General features: G+C 44.6%; 1 long non-coding RNA gene across 1 annotated transcript in view; it reads left to right on the top strand.

Moving 5' to 3' along the window:
• LOC147112297 (uncharacterized) overlaps nucleotides 1-24,130 on the top strand; it is a 260,202-nt gene that overhangs the window by 660 nt on the left and 235,412 nt on the right. The window lies entirely within an intron of this gene.

Raw genomic sequence — 24,130 nt, forward strand, 5'->3', positions numbered from 1 at the left:
CTTGCAATGGAGTATCCGAGGGAAGGGGCCAACCGACTAAAACATGAGACCAAGCTGGGAAGAAGCATGTTGGAGTGGGAGGGCACAGGGGAGGAGCAGTTTGGAGGGAGGGGTAGAAGATCTTGGAGGATTAGCAGCAAAGAGAAGGAGGGAGAACGTTAAAGGCATGGGATTGATTTGAGGGATAGGTTGAGTGAGGGCTGAAGACTGAACACGTCAGTAAGGCAGAGCACATGCCATCTGCTTGAGTTCACTAAGGTGGTGTGGCCTTGTCAAACGCATTTGTGTGCTGTGACTTGTATTGAGGGTAGATCACATTAGGGGTGATGAGCATGGTTTGCTAGCCTGTGTTTGAGCTTCCTGACAAAGGATTGCTGGCTTACTAAGGATGGTGCTCTCTTTAAAATTTATGGTCATAGCAGATGTAGAGTTCTAGAGGGGAACGACCAGCTAAAGTATTAACGTAAAGTGGTGTGGGTGTGTTACCAGGTTGCCTGGCTCGAAACAGACTGCTGTGCATTCAAGGGCAGAAAGAAAACCTGTTTGCACAGCAGAGGGCAGTCTTGCCCGATCAAGGATTGAACACATCAGCACAGGGGCCATCACCCATGGGTATTACCAATCAAACACAGGATGGGCCAAAGGACAGTAGAGCGCAGGAGCTAGTGCAGAGCAAGAATGATCTTGCTGGAGGAACTGCTGCATCAATTTGTTGCAGTGGAAATTGGCGTTGATGAACTGGTCCAGAGGTGACATCTCTCTATTACATCAAAACTGTGTTCGGGACACTTGAGAATTATGTCCACTGGTTAGCGTCCCAGGTTCGTTACAACAGCTGACGGTTACCTTGCTTGAAACCCAAAAGAAAATGCAAATTTACCCATTCATCTCATTTTGTGATGTTATTTTGCCAGGATACAAATGTAGATATGAGATGTTATCAGCTTTCCCAATATTATTGACTCTCTTTAAAATTGGATGATTGAAATGGAATATTTAAAATTCCATTCACTTGCACAGTTCCCCTTTCTGATTTCTGACAACATATCCTGCCATTGTCCTGAAACAGTAACGTACTGGTGTATAATTTGGAGAAGGATCTTTACATTGCTAATGACATTCTAGATTTGCTGCTTGGCTGTAGTGTGTTGCTCTGAAGATTGGAAGTAGGGCAGTAAAATGATTGCAGCACCATTGATAACTACTGAAATGTGAATGTTCTGCACAATCAAAGATGTCTCAAGGGAAATTACCCAAAGATTAACAACTTAGAAATTCTGTTTCTCTACATTGACCTCTAGTATGGTTGGAAATTTCAAGGATGAACAGTAGTTATGAGGAGTATTTATGGTAAACCACTGAATATCTGTTTACATGTAAATAATACCCTTGTAATACTATTAAGAATAATGCACAAAGGTGTGAATACCCTTTTGAGGATAATAGCATTGAGATGGTAAAACTATTCTGACACCATTAAGAAATAGATAACACGATTTCTAACTCTAAAGGAAATACTGTATGCGTACATATTAATAAAACAAGGCGGGATTATGAAGCAGCATTCTGATAGAAGGATTTGGACATCCTAAATCACAACACGAAATCTCAAACCGTTTATAACTGAAACTTAAACATTGTAAAGCAATGGAATATGAAAAGCGATTTTATTCATTAAGCTCACCCTCCTCCAGATTAACTCTTATGGTTTATGATGAACCTTAATTAGACTGGAACCTCTTGGGTATTCACTAGTCTCAATATATGTAAATGCATATTTTCATTGCAGTTAACGCTTTATTTCATGTATTTTATTTACACCGAAATAATGCTTGCAAAAGTCACAGTACACTGGAGTTTCCAGCACATAATTGTTCCTCGCTCGAATACCTTCACATTATGCTGAAGCAAGTCCTCGGCCATTCACTGACTGTGCTGGTAATATATGTGATCAAATTGGACTGCGTGCCAACAAAAATCTGAAATAGTGAATCTCTGTGGAGTGGTGAGGAGAAATCACTTGCAAAATCGAGGCTATCTTCTAGCAGGAACTTTCAATTTTTCTTCAGTTGTAATTATATTTGGGGAAATATTTTACATTGAAAATACTCCTTTTTAGTAATCATTTTCGTTTTAATTAAATTGATTTCAGTTATACTTTTTCATGAGTATTCTTGGTAAAATAAAAAGTGACAGTGATAACTTAAGTTCAGTATATTAAACCGTACAGTGTCTTAGGACTGAGTAGTGGTAACCTACCTATCTAAGATCTCATAAAGCACAAAGCTAAATAGATTGGATAGTTAATCCGAAATGGTCTGTTTATTGTTAAGCTACTGCTGTTGAATATGTTATTTTATGTCACATTGTGTAGCTTTCGGTTTTAAAAATAACCGTTTTTTCTTCTGTCTGTCATTCCGTCTGTCTGTCTGTCTGTATTGAATAAACTCGAAAGTTATAGAGCATACCTACACGTGTGTTACATCGAAAGAAAGCTTACGATTCCAGAACCGTCATAAGCGTATTTACGTTTCGGCCAGACAAAAATTGCGCCCGCGGTATCCAAAAAATGTTCAACATTCCGCTCATTATCCACTCATTAGCATCGAGTGACGTCGAGGTCGACCAATCGTACGGTCGAGCGACCCGACGGTCGACCAATCGCTGCGTGGCGGGGGCGGGTTCCTGGCGCCTGCGGGCGGGCCCTCATAGAGCCGAGTGACGGGACGATTGACCAATCCTACGCTTCGGTGTGGGCGGGCCTTATCGTTCTGAACCGAGGTGAGTCGCCACCATCTTGATTCCAAACTTTTCATTTCTTTTTCCCGGTTTCTGCGTGTTTCTTTTCAAATCTACATTTCCAGCAAAAAAAAAGTTGCTTTTAAAACACAAATTGTTTTTAAAAAAAGTTAATTAATTTGTAAATCTTTTCTGTAACATCTAGAATTTTCCTACCTTTAACCGTTTTTCCAGGCCTGTAAGCCTGGGCCTCTGTTGCCCAGCCACGCCCGAGCTAGGCACCTCCCGTCGCGCTGAACAAGCGGCTCGCAATCGCCGCCATCTTTGTGAAGGCTGGAGGGGGCAGGCCTGAGCCGAGCGTCGCCACCGCCGCCATGTTAGTAAAGCGGGTGGGGCAGGAGTCAGCGTGCGTGACTTGAGTCCGGCCGGGCCTCACGCGGTAGGTTGCGCGGCGGCGTCTCTCTGCTCTTGAAGCCAGCGGAGATCGGGGGGTGGGGGGGGTGAGGTTCGGGAGGTCGGGCCTCGGGAGATCGGCGCTCGGGAGATCGGGGGGCGGGACGCGGCGCTCGTGAGATCGGGCCTCGGGAGGGCGGGGCTCGGGACATCGGGGGGCGGGGTTAGAATATGGTTAGAATATGGAACTTGCTACCACACGGAGTGGTTGAGGCGAATTGCATAGATGCATTTAAGGGGAAGCTAGATAAGTACATGAGGGAGAAAGGAATAGAAGGATATGCTGATCGGGTTAGATGAAGGGGGGGTGGGAGGAGGCTTGTGTGGAGCATAAACACCAGCACAGACCAGTTGGGTCGAATGCCTTGCTTCTGTGCTGTAAATTCTATGTAACAGAGGACTGATGTCTGAAGCAGCTGTTGACCATTATACTCAACATCAGCTCTTAGTCTTATCTTGGCAGCTCTGGATTGGGGTTGGTGGACAGAATTTGAGGAAGGACACCTGGAGAGGGAGAAATCTGGTGATCGAAGATTTGGTGACCAAGGCTGCAAGACCATTAAGAAAACTGCGATAAGCATGATAGAGAAAATAACATTGACTAGAATGAAGGGATGTGCAGGCAAGTGAGAGAACTAAAGTGATGTGACAGATTGTGACAAAAGATTGGTCTGTGCTTTAGATGTGAGAAGTTCAGACCAGGACCATGAAAATGGTCCAGTGTGAAAGAAAACCCATTGCTCCTTGAACCATGTGTGATGTGTTGATACACTATAGCTCCTATGGTGACCATATATCTTGTTAACATGGTGGAGCAATATATTGGAGTAAATATGCTTTGCACTGGTAGAAGAAATATTGAGCAAGTGTTAGTAGCTTTGCAAGAGTGAGAAGGAGAAAATGGGTAGTCCAGCCACTCTGAGCTATTTGCCTAGTTCCTGGTGGCGAGGTGTATAGCGGAATTGGTAGAGGCTGCAGGATCAGATGTGGGTATGCGGGACCCAAGAGAAGACAACATAACGAAAAAGGGTTTAAAAAAAATACTGTACAATGCATAAAGAGATTTTTTTTAAATTTCTGCTTGGGAAAAGTGGATGCTGATGTGTTTATTAAAGGATATATAGCACAACAATAGTGAGATGAAAATAAAGCAGAGATATTGTCAGCTGTGGAAGATTCTATTGTCTGCCTATCCCCTTTCTCATAAAGTTTTATTGTGGTAGGAAGCAGGAGTGGTAACGTGAGATAAGCAGAATAGACTTAAATATGTAAATCAACTTGCTAAAGCTAATCTTGCTGAATGTATCTATGGTTTAATTTATTGTGCATATGTGTGTTTATAGCGTTTCTCAAGGTGAGAGATAATAACTGCAGTATTTAAATATGCAGACAGCATTGTATCCTACAAGGATCATATTGCTAGCCTCTGCAATAGAACAAAATGCTTTAATGGCCCAGAAATTCGGGTCGGGGGCTTCCCGCGGGTGTAAGCCCCTGACCTGCACTTGCCTAGCGCGCCGGCCGTTGTGCTGTGGGCCCCCGTGGAATTCCGATCCTGGGCCTGCTCCAGCTGCCGGCGCGCAGTGCTTGCGTATCCCAGGGGTGCAGTTAGTTCGATGCGTCCCCTGGGATCACATGGGCCATGGGGAGCCAACCGGAGCAGGGAATGCTCCATTCATAAGTTTGACAGGAAGAGCTGTCAAAACTTATAAATACTACGGGCCCCAAAACATCACTAAATCTTCAAATAAAAATTTTTTTAAATCACATTTTTAAAAATAAACTATAAATTACATGATAACTTTTAAACAATATTTTAAATTTTTGAAATTTTTTTTTTCTAACAGGGCTAAAAATAAACTTACCTTGCTTTAAAGTATTTAAAAATAATAAACCTGTGGAAAAAATGTTTTAATTTTAATTAATTCACCACTTACCTTGTAAAAAGCAAGCCTTACGCCTGCTTTTTAAATGTGTAACTTCTGGAGACTTACCTTCCCGGAGAAACCTGGAACAAAAAGTAAGTTCGATGCGCACGCGCAGCCTCTCCCGTGCACGCGTTCGACCTCTGAACCCCTGCTTTCAGGGGAACGGAAGTGCCGGTTTCCCGCGCATGCGCAGTGCTTGCAGGAAACCGGCACTTTCGTTAGGCTTACGGGTGAGTACCCTGTGCGTACTCACCCGTGGAGACCTGAATTTCTGGGCCATTATAGTATTGGGGCAAATATAATTTTCACATATATATTAGTTTACCAAACTTTGTGCAGCCAGACTTGTCTAAAAAAACAAAAACATAAATCTTTAGTTTATAAAATTTGGATAGTATTTCTATCCCAAAGAATAACCTTAAAATGGCTAATCTGACATAATTTGCATATTCAAATGTTCATTAATGTTCCTTATAACAAAATGCAATTCTTCTATTTTTTTCCCAAGATATTGCCAGTCTAATAATTTTCTTAAATTTGTTCTTGGGATGTGGGCGATGTTAGCAAGGGCACATTTATTGATCATCCCTAGTTTCCCTGAGAAGGTTGCTGCCTTCTGGACATCGGATGAACTGGACCCTCAGTTCTTGATGGTGTTGAGCTTCCTGAGCGGTGATGTGAGGCCACCCAGCGAGGTGCGTGGTAAGTATTTCTTTACACTCCTGACTTGAGCCTTATGGAGAGGCTTTGCAGGGCCATTAAGTGAGCAGCTCATTGCAGAGTACCCAGATTCTGCCCTACTCTTGTTAGCCATGTTGTTGATATTGCTGCTCCAGTTCAGCATCTGGTCACTGGTGATCCCTAGCATGTTGATGGTGGAGGATTCTATGATGGTGGTACAGTTGAAGATCAGGGGAGGTGGTTTGGCCTTTTCTTTTTGGAATGGTCACTGACTGGCGGTGCAAATCTGAATATTGTCCTGGTCCTGCAATATGCTGGTACGGGCTGCTTCATTATTGGAGGAGTTGTGAATGGAGCTGCATACTGTTGAATTGTCAGCGAACAGCCCCACTTCTGACCTTATGTTGGAGGGAAGTCATTGAAAAAGCAGCTGGAGATGATTGGGGAAAGGACGCTGCTTTGTGGAACTCCAGCAGCTATATCCTGGGGCTTCCAACAACCACGGACATCCTTGTACAGGAAACTTTGTGCTATCCGGCACCCACGGGACCGAGCTGCTGCCGTTGCCTCAAAACTGCCATACTCTCCAGTGTTAATGTTGAGAGATACGGAGATTCTTATCTCCGTATTTGACAACAAACACTGTTGCTTAGCAACAGCTTCTAAACACTTGGGTGTGGCCTGCAAGCTCTGTAGCTGAAGCTGTTGCTATAGCTACAGACCTTGCACAGCTTGACTGTTCAAACAAAGCAAAAAAAAACAAACAAAAAGAATAAAAAACGGCTGCTGATTTTTGCCGGTGGCTCCAGATTGCCGGATAGCTCACCTCCGGATAGCACAAAGTTTCCTGTATCAGGAATGACTACAGCCACTTGAAGGTTTTTCCCTTGACTCCCATTGACCTCAGTTTTACTAGTGCTCCTTGGTTCCATACTGGGCCAAATGCTGCCTTGATGTTGAGGGATGCTGCTACTCGCCTTTCTTCTGGCATGCTGTTAGGGATAACATATTATACATTATTCCTCAAGTTAGAAATAACCGCTACAGTACAGTACAGGAAACTCTCATTTAAGCGGCATCTAAATATCCGGAATTCTCTATTAACCGGCAAAATCTCACTCCGAAAACAACACCTCAATAACCGGCAATGTTGCTGAGTCCGAGTCTCCCGTGGTGGCCGAGTTAGTCAGTGGGGGTAGTTCTCCAAACTGCCACTACTCGGCTTCTTGGCACTGTCGGAAGTCGGAACACCTCAATACCCCTGTAACAGGAATCTGACTCTCCCGCGCTGCCGGTAGTCTCTTCTGATCTGCCATTTTACAGGGGTACTGTGTGTCTCCCACGCTGCTAGTAGTCATTGCATTGCATTACCCTCAACTGGCAGTACTGTACTTAATCAAGCATCTTCCACCATCCATTTAACACAACATTCTGTAGGTGAGCACCCAATTACTGTATACTGCACATTTCTTGACATTTAAAATTTTTGTTTGTTAAAAATAGCCTCGGTAGATAACCCTCTCCGTCATCCGGAATTTTTGATCAACCGGCAACACGCCGGTCCCGTCAGTGCCGGATACCAAAGAGTTTCCTGTATCTAGGTACGTGAACATATCACAATTCTTGAACTGAAAGAACGATAAACTTTTAAGTTCCAGTGGCTTTTCAAGGATACTCTGCACCTCCTACTGTAGCATCCATAGCTCCAAACAGTGACTTGAAGCTTACAGTTCCAACAAGACTATCTGGTGAGAGCAGTACAGTGGCAATAGTTTTAAATTGCTTTAGCAAAGAGCCAGAACAGACACGATGAGCTGAATGGCTTCAGGAGAGGAGAAAGAGAACAAACTTCCTTCTATGCTGTAAATTTCTCAACTAAACTGAAGTTGATGCAAAGTCTGCCCTATATAATTTTAGCACAGAACTGAGCAAACATACCATTGATAATTGAACCAACTGGTGTTTGCACTTATTTCAACTTTTGTTGGCATATATGGCAAGAAAAATCCTCCTTTCTAACTATGTTCATAATATGTGGATCTAGGCCTAAAAGTTTACGTGGCATCAGGACATTAAACATATACCAGTTCTAGAGCTATTGGTCACTATTCAATCCATGCACTTGTTCCAATTTGGTGCTCTGTTCAAGCAAAGTAGCTTAGTTTATTCCCTACCTGACTCATAACATAAGAAATAGGAGCAGGAGTCGGCCATTCGGCCATTCGAGCCTGCTCCGCCATTCAATAAGATCATGGCTGATCTTCTACCTCCATTCCACTTTCCTGAACTATCCCCATATCCCTTGATTCCCTTAATATCCAAAAATCTATCGATCTCTGCCTTGAATATACTCAACAACTGAGCCTCCACAGCCCTCTGGGTAGAGAATTCCAACGATTTACCACCCTCTGAGTGAAGACATTTCTCCTCATCTCAGTCCTAAATGGCCTTATTCTGAGACTGTGGCCCCTGGTTCTAGACTCCCCAGCCAGGGCAAACAGCCTCCCTGCATTTACCCTGTCAAGTCCTCTAAGAATGTTGTATGTTTCAATGAGATCACCTCTCATTCTTCTAAACTCTCGAGAATATAGGCCTAGTCTACTCAATCTCTTCTCATAGGACAACCCCCCCATCCCAGGAATCAGTCTGGTGAACCTTCGTTGCACTCCCTCTATGACAAGTATATCCTTCCTTAGGTAAGGAGACCAAAACTGTAGACAATACTCCAGGTGTGGCCTCACCAAGGCCCTATATAATTGCAGTAAGACTTCTTTACTCTTATACTCATATCCTTTTGTAATAAAGGCCAACATACCATTTGCTTTCTTAATTGCTTGCTGTACCTGCATATTAACTTCAGCCATTAGTGTACAAGGACACCCAGGTCCCTCTGAACACTAACCATTTAAAAAAATACTCTGATTTTCTATGGATAACTTCACATTTCTCCACATTATATTCCATTTGTCATGTTCCTGCCCACTTGCTTAACCTGTCTATAGCCCCTTGCAGCCTCTTTGCATCCTCCTCACAACTTACATTCCCACCTATCATCAGCAAACTTGGATATATTACATTTGGCCCCCTCATCCCAGGCTCCCAAACCCAGAGGATGCCCGCCAAAGGTGTCTTAAACAGGTGCAGCATAGAAGTGAGCAAGGTGCCTCTACACATCTGCTGAAGCCACAGGAAGCACCACGTAGAAGCACACGTAAGAGAAAGTTAACACACAAATAGTCACAAGGGTAGCCAATTGGGTGTTTTGATTTCATACAAAGTAACGTTTGTTATCGTGATTTTAAATGTAGCAAAGATTCAAAGACTTGGCCTATGTGTGCTCAAATGGAAGTTGCACAGTGAGGGGTCAGGGCACCTTTCATCTGTAAGGAGTGTCCACCCACTCCTCTGGGCTCCAGGTGTTGGTGCAGCATTGTGAAGATGTCAGCGACTACCTCTCGCGAAAGTCTCAGCCTTCTTTGGCACTGCTGCTCACTGATGGTGAGGAAGCTCATCTTCTGCCTGTAAACCCTGTGTTAGGGGTATCTCCTGCAGCGCGGTGCAGCCCTGCACCTACGCCCTTTGCCCTGTGCAGCATCAGGTGGCTGAGGAGAAGGTTGGCGCTCCTGTTGTTGCTGCTGCCACGACTGCTGTTCCTCCGATTCTGAGGACCAGGATGAGCGGGTATAAATGGTTCCCATTCCGCTGGTATATATCTCAGTTGAGGAAAAGATGTTCTAAGCGCTCAGTCAATATGGGGAGAGGGCTTTCCAAGGAGGTCACAGTGCATATGGATCTCGGCTTAAACACTTACAAGCTCAATAGACCTGCAAAATGTGTTTCAAAACACACAATTCTGCCATCTGACAGTCAGCCATGTTGCAGGTCCACTTTTATGCTGCAGGAGCAGCTGTCAACAATTCAGCGAGTTGCTGACGCGCTGTTAACTGCCTCTCCCACCGTTTGGTCTCTGGTCTGATCGGGACTCGCAGACCCGACACTTTGCCATCCCGCCTCCACACAACTTTGCAATCATTTGGATTTTTACTCCCGACCCGCCCTCTGAGCGCCGGCAAAATTGCGGCCAAAGTGTTTGTTTAATTTCACTGCCATTTCCTTATTCCCCATTATAATTTCTTCTGTTTTAGCCTGTAAGGGACCCACGTTTACTTTCGCTAATCTTTTCCTTTTTACATACCTATAGAAGCTTTCACAGTCTGTTTTTATGTCTCTTGCTAATTTACTCTTCTATTTTCCCTTGATCAATTTCTTGGTCCTCCTTTGTTGAATTCTAAAATCCTCCCAATCCTCAGGCTTACTACTTTTGGCAACATTATAGGCCTGTTCCTTTAATCTAGTACTATCTTTAATTTCTCTTGTTAGCCACGGGTAGACCATTTTTCCCATGGTGTTTTTGTTCCTTAAGGGAATGTATATTTGTTGCGATTTATGAATGATTTCTTTAAATGTTTGCCATTGCTTTTCTACTGTCATATCTTTTAATCTAATTTCCCAACCTACCTTAGCCAACTCGCCTTTCATACCTATGTCGTTTGTTTTGTTCATATTTAGGACCCTAGTTTCAGACTTAACTAAATCACTCTCAAATGCAACATAAAATTCTATCATATTATGATCACTGCTCCCCAGAGGCTCCTTTACTACAAGGTTATTAATTAACCCTGTCTCATTGCACAATACTAGATCTAAAATAGCCAATTCCCTAGTAGGTTCCTCGACATATTGATCTTAGAAAACTATCTTGAATGCATTCTATGAACTCTTCCTCTGCACTATTACTGCAAATTTGGTTTGCCCAGTCTATATGAAAGTTAAAGTCCCCCATGATTACCGTATTACCCCTGTTACATGCATCTCTAATTTCCTGATTTATACTCTGCCTGACACTACAACTACTGTTAGGAGGCCTACAGACTACTCCCACTAGTGTTTTCTGCCCCTTGTTGTTTCTTAGCTCCACCCAAACTGATTCTACATTTTGTTTTTCCGAGCCAAGATCCTTTCTCTTTACTGTCTTTATCCCCTCCTTTATTATCAGGGCTACGCCTCCTCCTTTTCCATTCTGCCTGTCTCTTCTAAAAGTCAAACATCCTGGAATATTTCGTTCCCAACCTCGGACACTCTGCATCCACATCTCTGTAATAGCTATTAAATCAAACACATTTATTTCTATCTGTGCTATTAATTCATCTATTTTGTTGTGAATGCTTCGTGCATTCAGATATCGTACCTTTAGCTTTAACTTTTTTCTGTTTTCCCTGATGCCAATTTAGTCACTGGTGCTCTATTACCTTTATTAATCTCTCTGTGTGCTTATCTTTACCCAGATCACTAATTTGTTCTACAGCCTTAACATTTCTCTTACTGCTTTTGAATTTACCCTTTTCTGAATCCTCCCACTCATATACAATGGGCCATAATTTGCTGTAGCAGGGCATGTAATGGTGTCTGCCATTAGTTAGACTTGCCCTTGCGCGTTTAGGTTTTCAAAGTTTTTGCATGGAAAGTTGCTGCAAGTGTGAGCTGATTGTAGGGGGTTTTGGTTTGGGGTTTTTGTCTGGTCAGTCAGTCGTGTGCCTGAGCTGCCCCAGCCCCGTGCGGTTCGAATCGCTTCCCCTCTGGTTCTGACCACCAGACTTATTACGAGCAGCGATCTAAACAAAACGAGACCAGTGGTTTGGAGCAAAGAAAACCAATGTTTATTAAAAATAGAGAAAATTAAACACTATACAGAGAAAATCACTATGTATGTAACACAATTACACTTAGCGGGGGAGGAGAAATGGACACATCGAGGGAAAATGACTAAAATGACAATTTTAGCAATCCCCTTAACTCCCACCCTTTACACCTATCTAAGTTGTCTTGCGATGGGCCAGAAAGTTTATGCTCACCAGTCTCGGATGTTAGAACGCCTGCTCCGTGCCCCGTTGCCCGCCGATGTCTTTAGGGTTATCACCGCCCAGAGCAGAGATACCCCAGTGATTCAAAGGTAACTGTCGGTATCCTGCTTCCTGGATGGGCTCTTTGTCGTCGATCTTCTTGATGGTAAGGCAGGGCACCGGAGTCCAGGCGAGAGAGAGAGAGATGTGGCTTCCCAAGGGACTACTTATACCCCTTTCTGGGAGCCCTTATCACTCGCCAGATCAACTTGTTTCTGTCTGACCTGGACGTGTTGAAGTCTATACAAAGGAAACCGTTCTGAGCCCATCGACCTGGATGGCCGGTTAATCGGTTTTTAAACGTCCCATAAGTGTTTTCCTTTGTGTAACTGGTCTTGTGATGGGGCCATTCCAGTTTGAATGCCCCGTTGATCGTTTCCAAACAGTGATGAAGTCAGCTAACGAAGGTCTGAATGCAGCTATTACCCGTTGATTATCTGTGCAAACGGCCTTGATGGGTTTTAATCAGAGGCCCGAATGCCACTGTTTGCTTCTCATACATAAATGCAGAAGGCCTGTCTGCCTTCTAATTTCTGGAACATTCCTTCTTTGTCAGTTCAAACCTGAACTTTGCAGGCCTTGGCCATGAGGTTGACCACAGCCATCTTGTTGGGCCCTGGAGCCCTGGATTTTACACTCAGTCCAGCCAGGGTTTCTCCAATAAGTCAGAAGTAAATCTTCAGGGGAGACATGAAATTTGCGAATCCTTTCATGATGACGGCGCTGCGAGGGAAACAGGGGATCTGGGACCTGAGTAAACAGGGCAAGCATCTGTGCATCAGATTGAAAGATTGTGAAATAAACAGCACAAGGACTGAGAAGGGAGTGTAAATTAGAGTGGGCGAATTCACTGTCAAATCAGGAACAGAAAGATAAATAAAGAGAGGGGAAGAAAGATTGGATTAAGAGAGAGAGAGAAAAAAGAGACAGAAAGGAAAAGTAAAAAAAAATTAAGTTAAAAATTTTACATTTTAAAAATCTCCAACTCCAATTAATTCCTGGAGGAATGAGACTCCATACTTGTAATAGTTATTTTTCAGAGCCGGAGAGGTTGATTGGCAGTAATTAACATATTTACTTAGACTGAAATGGTCAAGACTTAACTTTCTGTGGCGAGTTTAGTTTGTATCTACCGCATAAGTACAGCAACATCATGCCGTTCAATGCATTTCAATGGCGAGGCAGTCAGCGAGATGCCGTTCTCGCGAAGCTAACACTGGAACGGCGCAACTCGGGCAGCAACTTTTGGATTTCTGTGTTTAACCGCACATCGGCCCCTCACCTGAAGTTGCTGTACCATTTATGCATAAGTAACGGCGAGCGCCATTGGCTTAATGGTTATTTTCACAGCAAATTCTGGTCCAATAATCTTGCCTCTCTGAAGGCCTTGCATACATCTCAAAGAACAATTTTCCCTGTTACAGACCATTGTTGAACTTGAAGAATCAAAAAGCTTTGCAGTAGAGGGTTCAATATGGATTGGGTCAATTCAGTTGAAAGGCCCGGGGATTCAAGTAAGTGGTCACAGATTGAGGTTGTGGCAACAGCTGTACCTGCCACTAAGTTTATTAGTGAGTTTACCACTTAAAAAATGCCAATAACAAAGGAACAGATGAAAGGAATGTATAGTTCCATTGTATGGGGCTTTCCAACCACCACATGTGCAACAAGCCAATATATCTCTCTCAATACCACTGATGTATCCAGTAATGATATAAGCTGAATTGAAGTGCTTTTTTCAGGAGGATGTGGAGGAAAAAAATAACAAACACTGAATAATTGCCATTTAGATAGATGCTCGGTTCCCGCCACGGCGACGGCATGAGTGGGAATAGTTTCTATGGAAACGTGGTGATTTGAAGGTGGAGTTGATGGGTGTTTGAGAGCCCGATCAATCCTGTGCACGATGGCACTGCAGAATGTTTTCTGCCAAATCCGGATTAACAGCAGACAGACCCGGACCATGAAGTGGAGAGAGAAGGCAGCTTTGAAATGGTGAAAAGGGATAGAAGAAGCTTCTCTGGTCATGCACTTCGGGTCTGGAGATTCCACAAAGACATCCCAACTGAGCCACAGTGTGAAGCTGATGCAAATCAGCCCCTGGATGAAGCAGCAGAGCCAACTCCTGCTGACTCTGCAGGACAAGAGCAGCCTGATTCTCGATAAGACTCCAAGCACCGACGCACAGCTCCTGAAGGAATACCTGGACCACCTGAGTCGGGAGAAATATCAGATAAGGATAAAATCACATCAAGGATTCTGCAACTTGAGGAATATCGGAAAACCGGGTTATGCTGAAGGAATCTGACTGAAAGCTGTCTAATACAGAGTACCAGACACCAAGCAGCCAACCAGACAAGACGAGACTCCGACCTGATAAAACGCTGAGTAGCCCGGGGCCAAGCGACCCTGCAGCATGGGCCAAAAATTATGCAAGCCAGTGGTACCACAGGTAGCTGGGTGGGTACGGCGCTGACACCGATCCCTCGCACTCTGCCCAGGACAGTCCTGTCTGAGAACTGGAATGAGACAAGGAAAAGCATGCCTAGAGTTCAAGCTGATCAGCATAGGGCATGGACATGTTGCTTACAGCAATCTGCCTGTGCCTCGCTACAGTAGCTGGCCTATTCTTGACCTTAACTGCTCTCGTGTTCCTAAGTTAACATATCTCCCTTACTCATTATTGTCCTTAATATTCAGATCCTTGTGGATGAGTACAATTACTCCCTTATATTGAGCACAAAAATCCAGTGCAGTACTAAACGAGTGCTGCACTGTCGGAGGTGCCGTCTTTCAGATGAGACATTAAACCGAGGCCCTGTCTGCTCTCTCGGGTGTATGTAAAAGATCCCATGGTACTATTTCGAAGAAGAGCAGGGGAGTTATCCCCGGTGTCCTGGCCAATATTTATCCCTCAATAAACATCAGCAACACAGATTATCTGGTCATTATCACATTGCTGTTTGTGGGAGCTTGCTGTGTGCAAATTGGCTGCCGCGTTTCCTACATTACAACAGTGACTACATTTCAAAATGTACTTTATTGACTGTAAAGCGCTTTGGGACATCTTGTGGCCGTGAAAGGCGCTATATAAATGCAAGTCTTTCTCTCTATGGGGCACCCAACAACATGTTTCGCTGGTTTGAATTTCAATTTACCTGTTTCCTTCGCACTTAAATGTGTCTTTTAACAATTCAATTTTTTTATATACCTTCAAAACGTATTCTTTATTGGACTGTTATGTCTTCTAAAATACCAAGAAGTGAACTGCCATGGCCTACTAACCATTTAGATGCATGCATCCTTGCCAACAATGGTCAAACCTATTTTCTGCATGTTACAGTATGATTAAACTGTCATCTTAACAACTAGTAAAAATGTATTCTTAACTTTCTAAATCTAAACAGGTTTCCATTGTGTTAACAAATGGTTAAGGATTAAAACAGTCTTGGGGACTTGGGTACAGCAAGTATTTAAACAGCTATGCCTTAAGGGAACATTAATACTGAGCTAATAGAGTTTATTTCAAAGTGGTAGCAGAGAAATTATATCAGTAGCTTTTGTTAAAAACTAGCTCACATCAATGTACAGACTAATGTGTGCAATATTTCTCCACCTAGTCATCACTCCTTCTTCACTACTATTCTTGGATAACCAACCCTCGCAAGACAAAGATCTTGCCAGCTCAAGCTTCCAGATCTTTTTTAACTCAATTCAAATCATAATGCAACCTTAAGGGTCAGCTACTGGATTTCTTCTTCATCTGTTACAATTGCAATCAGTTTTGTTGCAAAGACTTGCATGTCTCTGCGGAGTTTGTGTCTTTATCCTACAGATAATTGAAGCTAGGCCGGTTATAGCTTCCTATATTTATACTTAATGTCTTTTTTGTAGTATTAGCAAAGTCCTTCCTTGCACAATGTAGATCTTCTGCACTATAACCCTGGTGGCGTTCAACATCTGTGCAAAACGCCACGATGTAACCTTCTTCATATGTGACTCTCTTTTCTTTCTTTGACAATGTCTTCTCCCAGCCTACATCTTCCTGATTGATTGATTGGGGAGGGGAGGTTGAGAGCAAAAAATATAAAAACAGATAGTAAGAGTTTTTATAGTTATATAAAAAGAAAAAGGGTGGCTAAAGTAAATGTTGGTCCCTTAGAGGATGAGACCGGGAAATTAATGGTGGGAAATATGGAGATGGCAAAAACACTGAATGAATATTTTACATCAGTCTTTACAGTAGAAGACACTAAGAATATCCCAACACTGGACAAACAGGGGGCTAAAGGGGGGGGGGAGGAGCTAAACACAATCAAAATCACTAAGGAAGTGGTACTCGGTAAAATAATGGGACTCAAGGCGGATAAATCACCTGGACCTGATGGCTTACATCCTAGGGTCTTGAGGGAAGTGGCGGTAGGGATTGTGGATGCATTGGTAATAATTTTCCAAAACTCCCTGGACTCGGCAAAGGTCCCGGCAGACTGGAAAACTGCTAATGTAACACCCCTATTTAAAAAGGGCAGTAGACAGAAGGCTGGAAACTATAGACCGGTTAGCCTAACATCTGTGGTAGGTAAAATTTTGGAGTCCATTATTAAGGAGACAGTAACAGGACATTTGGATAATCATAATTTAATTGGACAATGTCAGCATGGTTTTATGAAGGGGAAGTCATGTCTGACAAATTTGCTGGAGTTCTTTGAGGAAGTAACGTATAAGGTGGATAAAGGGGAACCAGTGGACGTAGTGTATTTAGACTTCCAAAAGGCATTTGACAAGGTGCCACACAAAAGATTATTGCTTAAGATAAAAAATCACGGGATTGGGGGTAATATTCTGGCATGGATAGAGGATTGGCTATGTAGTGTATGTACCCGTCTACCTTTAAGGGAACTATTGAATGTAACCGTTCACCTTTAAGAGAACTACTTTAGGTGTGGCACTATTTGTTTGGCTTCTGTATACTGTAATACCGATAGTGACCACACCAGTATATAAGTGTTGTGGCAGGATTGCTGGGGCAGATTCGCCCGGACCTTCGAATAGTAAAGACCTGTTTTGTTTGTTACTTCTGAAGTCTGTGTATTTATTAACTGCACAACCCACAGACTTTACAGTGGCGACGAGTCCGATCGTACCCTGCGGCAAGATTACCAAAGCAAGAAGAGCGTCGAAGAGAGGCAACCGCCCTCGTCGTGCTGCTGGAAGAAAACACGAGGCTGCAGCAGGAGAAAGGTGGAAGACTTTAGCAACAAAAGCTTCCATTAGCAACAGGCACTGCCTACCCTTCTACCACGGTGCGGAGTGAGCCGATCAGCAGGGAACAAGGCGGCCGAAGAGACTGTGAGTAGGGGAAGGTGTAGAAGTATCCGGAGGATAAGGGCAGAGCACTCGACCTCGGTCGAGGGGGAGCTGTGCTGGCCAAAAGTCGGGTCCAACGGCGTCGGGTGACAGCCGGACCGCGATCGGCGGGAAAAATCCGGGCAGCGACCGCAGCCACGAAGCGCTGAGCCTGCGAGTAGGCGCGGGAAGAGAAACCCAGCCGCAGCCGGGGAGGGAAACACCGGTCTGCGAGAGGGCTGGGGAGGCGAACGGGAACCGTGCGGGTGAGAGCCGGGTGCAGAGAGAGAGACTGCGAGGAGCCAGTCCAGCGGCTGAGCTGTTCTCCACCAACGGGGTACTCGGAGCCGGCAAAACCGAACGTGCGGGAGTGGGTGAGAGACACAGCCGAAAACGGGGTGAGAGACTGCGCGAGAGCCAGTCCAGCGGCTGAACTGTTCTCCACCAACGGGGTACCCAGGGCCGGTAGCACCGAACGTGCGGGTGAGAGAGCGACAGAGCCGGGGACGGAGAGAGAGACTGCGCGAGAGCCAGTCCAGCGGCTGAACTGTCCTCCGTTAACGGGGTGTACCCAGCGCCGGTAGAGCCGTGCGGGCGGGAGGAAAAGACATAGCCGAGTAAGGGGAGCTGTGCGGAAGCCAGCCAGCGGCTGAACCTGTCCGCTGTGGGGGAAGCGTACCCCTTCCACCGGGAAGAAACGCGGGAAGCCGCCATTAGGCGGAGAAGACGCCAGAAGCGGGAAACCGCCATTGAAGTGGGCGGGGCGAGAAAGGAAGAGCGGGAAACCGCCATTTTCGCGGGAAAACCGCCATCTTGATTGACATACCGCCATTGAAGCGGGCGGGGAGAGAAGGAAAGAGCGGGAAACCGCCGATTTCGCGGGAAAACCGCCATCTTAGAAACAAACAAATAAATAAGAATACTTAAAGAAATACTGGTGCTGCTCCCAAGGGAAGAAAAATGCCTAAGCGAGGGAATATTAATGACTTTAATTCTGAAATAGAAGACTGGGCCACGTACGTGGAACGCATCGAGATCTATTGTGAAGCCAACAAAATAGAGGAAGACGACAAGGCGATAACATTGTTAAACTCGATGGGCGCAAAGACATACGGGCTCTTGAAGGATTTACTAGCACCAGCTAAACCGGCGGATCAGTCTTTCGAAGAGATTGTGGTTGTTCTGAAGGACCACTTGAACCCCACACCGTTGATGTTGGCTGAACGATTCAAATTCTATGCAAGAACGCAACGGAAAGACGAAAACAACGCAGAATACTTGGTCGAACTGCGTAGGCTAGCGAAATACTGCCAGTTCGGAGGGAATCTGACAGAGGCACTGCGAGACAAGTTCGTAGGCGGATTGTCCAAGGAAGGGACGCAAAAGCGCCTACTAGAAGAGAACGACCTTACACTTGACAGGGCTGTCCTTATAGCCGCATCACACGAAGCTGCAGCGAAAGGAACGGCGGAAATGCAACTAAAGGCGGCGGCGCTCGGGGTGGACCAAATTACCTCGAGTACAACAAAATGCTATCGTTGTGGGAAGACAACACACGACCAGAATCAATGCTGGTTTAAGAACCAAGAATGTAGGAAATGTGGCAAACTGGGTCACATTGCTAAGGTATGCCGGTCAGGGAAGAAGACCAACAACCAAAGGAAGCCATCACAAGAAAAGTACAACAAGGTATACAAGGGGGCTGAGAAGAGTTCAGACGAACAGAATCCAGACTCGGATCCAAACGGCCAGGAGCTGGGTAGTCTGAGTATCCACCATGTGAGTAAGGAAGCTGACCTACAAACTATCTGGGTCATGCTAAAAATAGCTGGAGTCCAAGTGAAAATGGAGTTGGACACTGGATCAGCTGTATCAGTCATAAATCGAGGGGATTACCACCGGCTATTCTCACACATACCCTTAAGAGATACCAAGTTCGTATTGCAGACATACACGGGGCATAAAGTATACCCCATGGGAAAAATAAGAGTCAAGGTGAGAGATAGGGGTAAAGAACACCCAAGAATGAACTTGTATGTACTACATGAGGGAGGACCACCACTTCTAGGATGGGAGTGGATCAAGAAAATAGACGTGGAATGGCACTACCAACAAGCAATGACGAGTGAGGACTCGGTGCAGACAAGCAGCTCAGACTCTGAGCCGGAAGACGATAAGTCCAGCCCACGTATGAAAAACAAGGTTAACATGAACTCACTGACTAAGGTTGGAAAAACGATGGCGTGCATAAAGACAGAGAATTCCGAGTCTGTTCAAGTCACAGACATATGCATTACGGAGGAACACCGAGCTCGAACTCAACGTTATTTCAAAGTACGACAACAATTCGAACAATTAAGTTACCGTCTCGTACAAGAGATGAAAACAATGAAAAAGTTCTATGACACCGAATGGGAGAGTCTGGAAAGACAACAGAACCTGCTGGCTCAAGCAGAGAGCGACCATAGAGCCATTGTGACCAATTACCGATCACACCTCCCTTATGATGTTCAGGAGTTAGAATATTTGCATGATCTAGAGATACAGCATAAAGGCAAACCACGCTACACTGAGGATTTTGTTCTGCAATTGGAGACGGAGCTAGTGCAGGCAAGGCTAAGAGAAGCTGAATCGCAGTGTGCACTTAAAGAGATGCAGAAAAAAATCTTGGACATGGAAAAGAGAAACGCTTCTTTACCTGATGTGAATAATGTGGCCATGTTGCAAGAGGAGCTTATCACTCAGTTAAATGAAAATAAAGGGAAAATGACTGAGATAGACTGCAAGAATAAAGAAGATTTGATGGCAGTGAGACTTCAAGAGGCAGATAGCATAGCAGCCTTGGCTGAACTCCAACAGGAAATTGCGAAAGAAGCAAATGAAGAGGAATCTTCAGGAAGCCGGGATTTTATTCCAGTTCTTCTCTACGACTCCTTACAAGCAGAGTGTGAGAAGTGGAAAGAACAGTATGAACAGGCCCAGGCTACAATTCTGGAGGGGATTAACTCGGCAACCTCCGAAAAGCTAGTTTCAGTAGAAGCATATGAACAACTAAAGGTTGAACATGAGCAAGAAGTCCAAAGGCTGCAGGAAATTCTTGATGAGCTCAAGGCCAAGACAGACTCATCGGTAGAAGTTCCATCCATAGATGAGAATTTAGCGGTGAAAGACATGGCAGAACATGAAAGACAAGATGTCCAAGAACTCATAAAAATATTGGAGGAAACCCAAGACAAATATGAGGCGGCAATGACCGAGGTTCAACGACTTGAAGAGCAGAGTCAACTGGGAATCCTTTCAGTGGAAGGGAAGGAAACTGTAAGAAACACAGAGACTGTAAGAATGGGCTCTGAACATGAGCTTGGGAGCATCAAGGCGCAACTTCTTCGAGCGCTTGAAACCAAAGTACAAGAGGAAAGGAAGGTGAAAGCATTGGAGGGAAAGGTGGATGAAATGGTGAAGACTCTGATCCACAGAGTCCCTGCGGAAGAGTTAACGGTCAGCCAACTCCTTCACATGCTGAGAGACAAGACTCCACAATGGGAACACGAGCTTCAATCTGCAAAGGGAAGGAATTCGGAGCTCCCAAAAGTTACAGAAATAACTGAGGTGGCAACACAGATTTTGTGTTACAGTTTACTCTATGAAGAGTTCGTTGAATCACGTCAATGTGAACAGAAGAATGTTGAAACAGCTGCTTCAGTAGAAGGATTAAATAGCCTGATACCGCAATCCCCGGTGGAAGGGAAGGTGTTGAACTCACAAATGAGGTCAGTAGTGAAGGAATGGCAGACAACCCAGGAAGAGCGGGATGAATATGAATGCATGAAGAAGTCTTTTCAAGAAAGATGTCTAGGGAAGGAACCACCGTCAGCTAACGTCCAGATGGGTGAGGAGGAAGAAGAAGGCTCTCTCGTTGGCCTAACTCAGGACGAACTCGAATATTACCATGACCTGTTGAGTGACACTGAATATTACGAGGATGTGGTCTGCCCAGCTTGTGATGAAAACTCCCAAAGTGCTGAAATCCGGAGGAAGCACTTAAGGTCTAAGGAACATAGAGAGTTGGTGGCGCTACAGCTGGCAGCCGAGAAAGGAGCTCCGAGAGTTTCAAAAAGGCAGAAAAGAAAAAGAAGAAGCAGAAGATAATAACTGTCTAAAATATTAGCACTTCTACCATCTCAGGCGGAACACTACGAAAGGAGCTAAATTAGTTGAAAAACTGGAAAATGTCAAGACAGCCAGTTGGTTGTAAAAGTCCGCACTGCTGGTTCAACAGGACGAAAGTTCAAGCTGTTACGTCAAGAAAAAGGCTATGGAGGAGTCACGCTAGCCAGGTGAACCGGCTACACCAAAGAAATGTTGTTCGGAACGAGTCAAGATCAGAGACTGAATCTATGAACTGTTTCCGCAGAGACTGAACCTGTGAACTGTTCCCACCGAGATTATATCTGTAAATTGTTTTATATGACATTGACTCCACCGAGATTATATCTGTAATTGTTTATAGGAAGTTGAAGATATGTATGTTTAACGGAGACTCTAAGTAATAAGCTAAAAAGGGAGGATTGTAGTGTATGTACCCGTCTACCTTTAAGGGAACTATTGAATGTAACCGTTCACCTTTAAGAGAACTACTTTAGGTGTGGCACTATTTGTTTGGCTTCTGTATACTGTAATACCGATAGTGACCACACCAGTATATAAGTGTTGTGGCAGGATTGCTGGGGCAGATTCGCCCGGACCTTCGAATAGTAAAGACCTGTTTTGTTTGTTACTTATGAAGTCTGTGTATTTATTAACTGCACAACCCACAGACTTTACAGGCTATCTAACAGAAGGCAGAGAGTTAGGATAAATGGTTCATTCTCAGACTGGCAATCAGTAACTAGTGGTGTTCCGCAGGGGTCAGTGCTGGGTCCCCAACTCTTTACAATCTATATTAACGATTTGGAGGAGGGGACCGAGTGTAACACATCAAAGTTTGCAGATGATACTAAGATGGGAGGGAAAGTAGTGAGTGAGGAGGACATAAAAAACCTGCAAGGGGACATCAACAGGCTAAGTAAGTGGGCAGAGATTTGGCAGATGGAATACAATACTGGAAAGTGTGAGGTTATGCACTTTGGCAGGAAAAATCGTAGAGCAAGTTATTATCTTAATGGCAAGAAACTGGAAAGTACTGCAGTACAAAGGGATCTGGGGGTCCTGGTGCACAAAACTCAAAAGGTTAGTATGCAGGTGCAGCAAGTGATTAAGAAGGCCAATGGAATGTTGGCTTTCATTGCTAGGGGGATAGAATATAAAAATAAGGAGGTATTGCTTCAGTTGTACAAGGTATTGGTGAGCCGCACCTGGAATACTGCGTACAGTTTTGGTGTCCATACTTAAGAAAGGACATACTTGCTCTCGAGTCAGTACAAAGAAGGTTCACTCGGTTAATCCCGGGGATGAGGGGATGGACATATGAGGAGAGGTTGAGTAGATTGGGACTCTACTCATTGGAGTTCAGAAGAATGAGAGGCGATCTTATTGAAACATATAAGATTGTGAAGGGGTCGGATCGGGTGGATGCGGGGAAGATGTTCCCGATGATGGGTGAAACTAGAACTAGGGGGCATAGTCTTAGAATAAGGGGCTGCTCTTTCAAAACTGAGATGAGGAGGAACTACTTCACTCAGAGGGTGGTAGGTCCATGGAATATGCTGCCCCAAAAAGCTGTAGAAGCTACATCATTACATAAATTTAAAACAGAAATAGACAGTTTCCTAGAAGTAAAGGGAATTAAGGGTTACGGGCAGGAATTTGGACATGAGTCTAGGTTCGGATCGGTCATGGCCCTGTGGGTAGCGGAGCGGGCCCAGGGGCCGTGTAGCCTGATCCTGCTCCTATTTCGTGTGTCTAATTCTGTTAGATTCAGGAGATGGTTCTGTGATAGTGGATTGGCGGTTAGGATCAGATCAGCCATGATCTTATTGAATGGTGGAGCAGGCTCGAGGGGCCGATTGGCCTACTCCTGCTCCTATTTCTTATGTTCTTATGAAACGAGAGTGCTGGGGAGTGAAACCAACTTTTCTGTTTACACTCGAGGGGAAAAAATTAAAATCCTGTTGGATCTATTCTGGGATTCCAGATACCTGAAGTTTTTTAAAAATCCTTTTAAACATGTTTCAGAATCATTGATTATTGCTGTTCTTTGTGGAAGTTGTTGCTTGGTGTTCTCTATAGCAGTCACCTGCTTGGTGTTCTGGTGTTCGGTTTCATCAATCCAGTACATTAATGTCTGTTCTAAGGACTCTAACATTGGTTTGAAACAAGTTTAGCTGATCTGTAAGTAGGACAATTTATGATTTAACTCTGTGCATTTTTGTAATTCAATCAGGGTGGCTACATCACCAGACCGCTCTGTTATATGCATGTCAAGCGGGGATTCCTTTGGCCTGCTATGTGACTTGTAATACTAAAATCTGTAGATGTAATTTTGCTATCCTTCTGCACCCCAGAGATAAACATCAATCTCGAACTCACTGTGGGGGTGATTTTGCCAGCCCTGGGGAGGCAGGACTGCCGGGAAAATGGCAGAATCTGGGGGCGGGTACCCATCCCGCCCCCAGCCTGCTTCTGTGCCATCTTCCCAGGAGGCGGGTACCCGACCCGCGCCGGGTCCCATCTCCTGGAGGCGGGAAGGGGATTACAGCCACTTAACTGCCTGTTAACAGGTAGTTAATAGGCAGTTAAGAGGATTACCTCCATTTTTCCATCCGAGGTGCGGTTTCCCGAAACCCCGCCAGGATCAGCGAGGTGAGTAGTGGGGTCTGCGGGGGTTGGAGTGGTCCAAAATTGCCCTGTGGAGGTGAGCGATTGGTACAAGTGTGGAGAGGTAAGTATGTGAGGTGAGTGAAAAGTGATAGAAAAAGTTTCCTTACCTTTGTTTCTTCCTGCAGGCTTCAATCGTTGGGGATGCGGAGGCTCCGGCATCTCAATGGCAGAGATGACAGAATGGCTGCTGCATTCTCCGATGCA

This window comes from Somniosus microcephalus, chromosome 9 (genome assembly GCF_052327205.1).
Source record: "Somniosus microcephalus isolate GS21.2 chromosome 9, FLI_Smic_1.0, whole genome shotgun sequence".
Taxonomy (NCBI): Eukaryota; Metazoa; Chordata; class Chondrichthyes; order Squaliformes; family Somniosidae; genus Somniosus; species Somniosus microcephalus.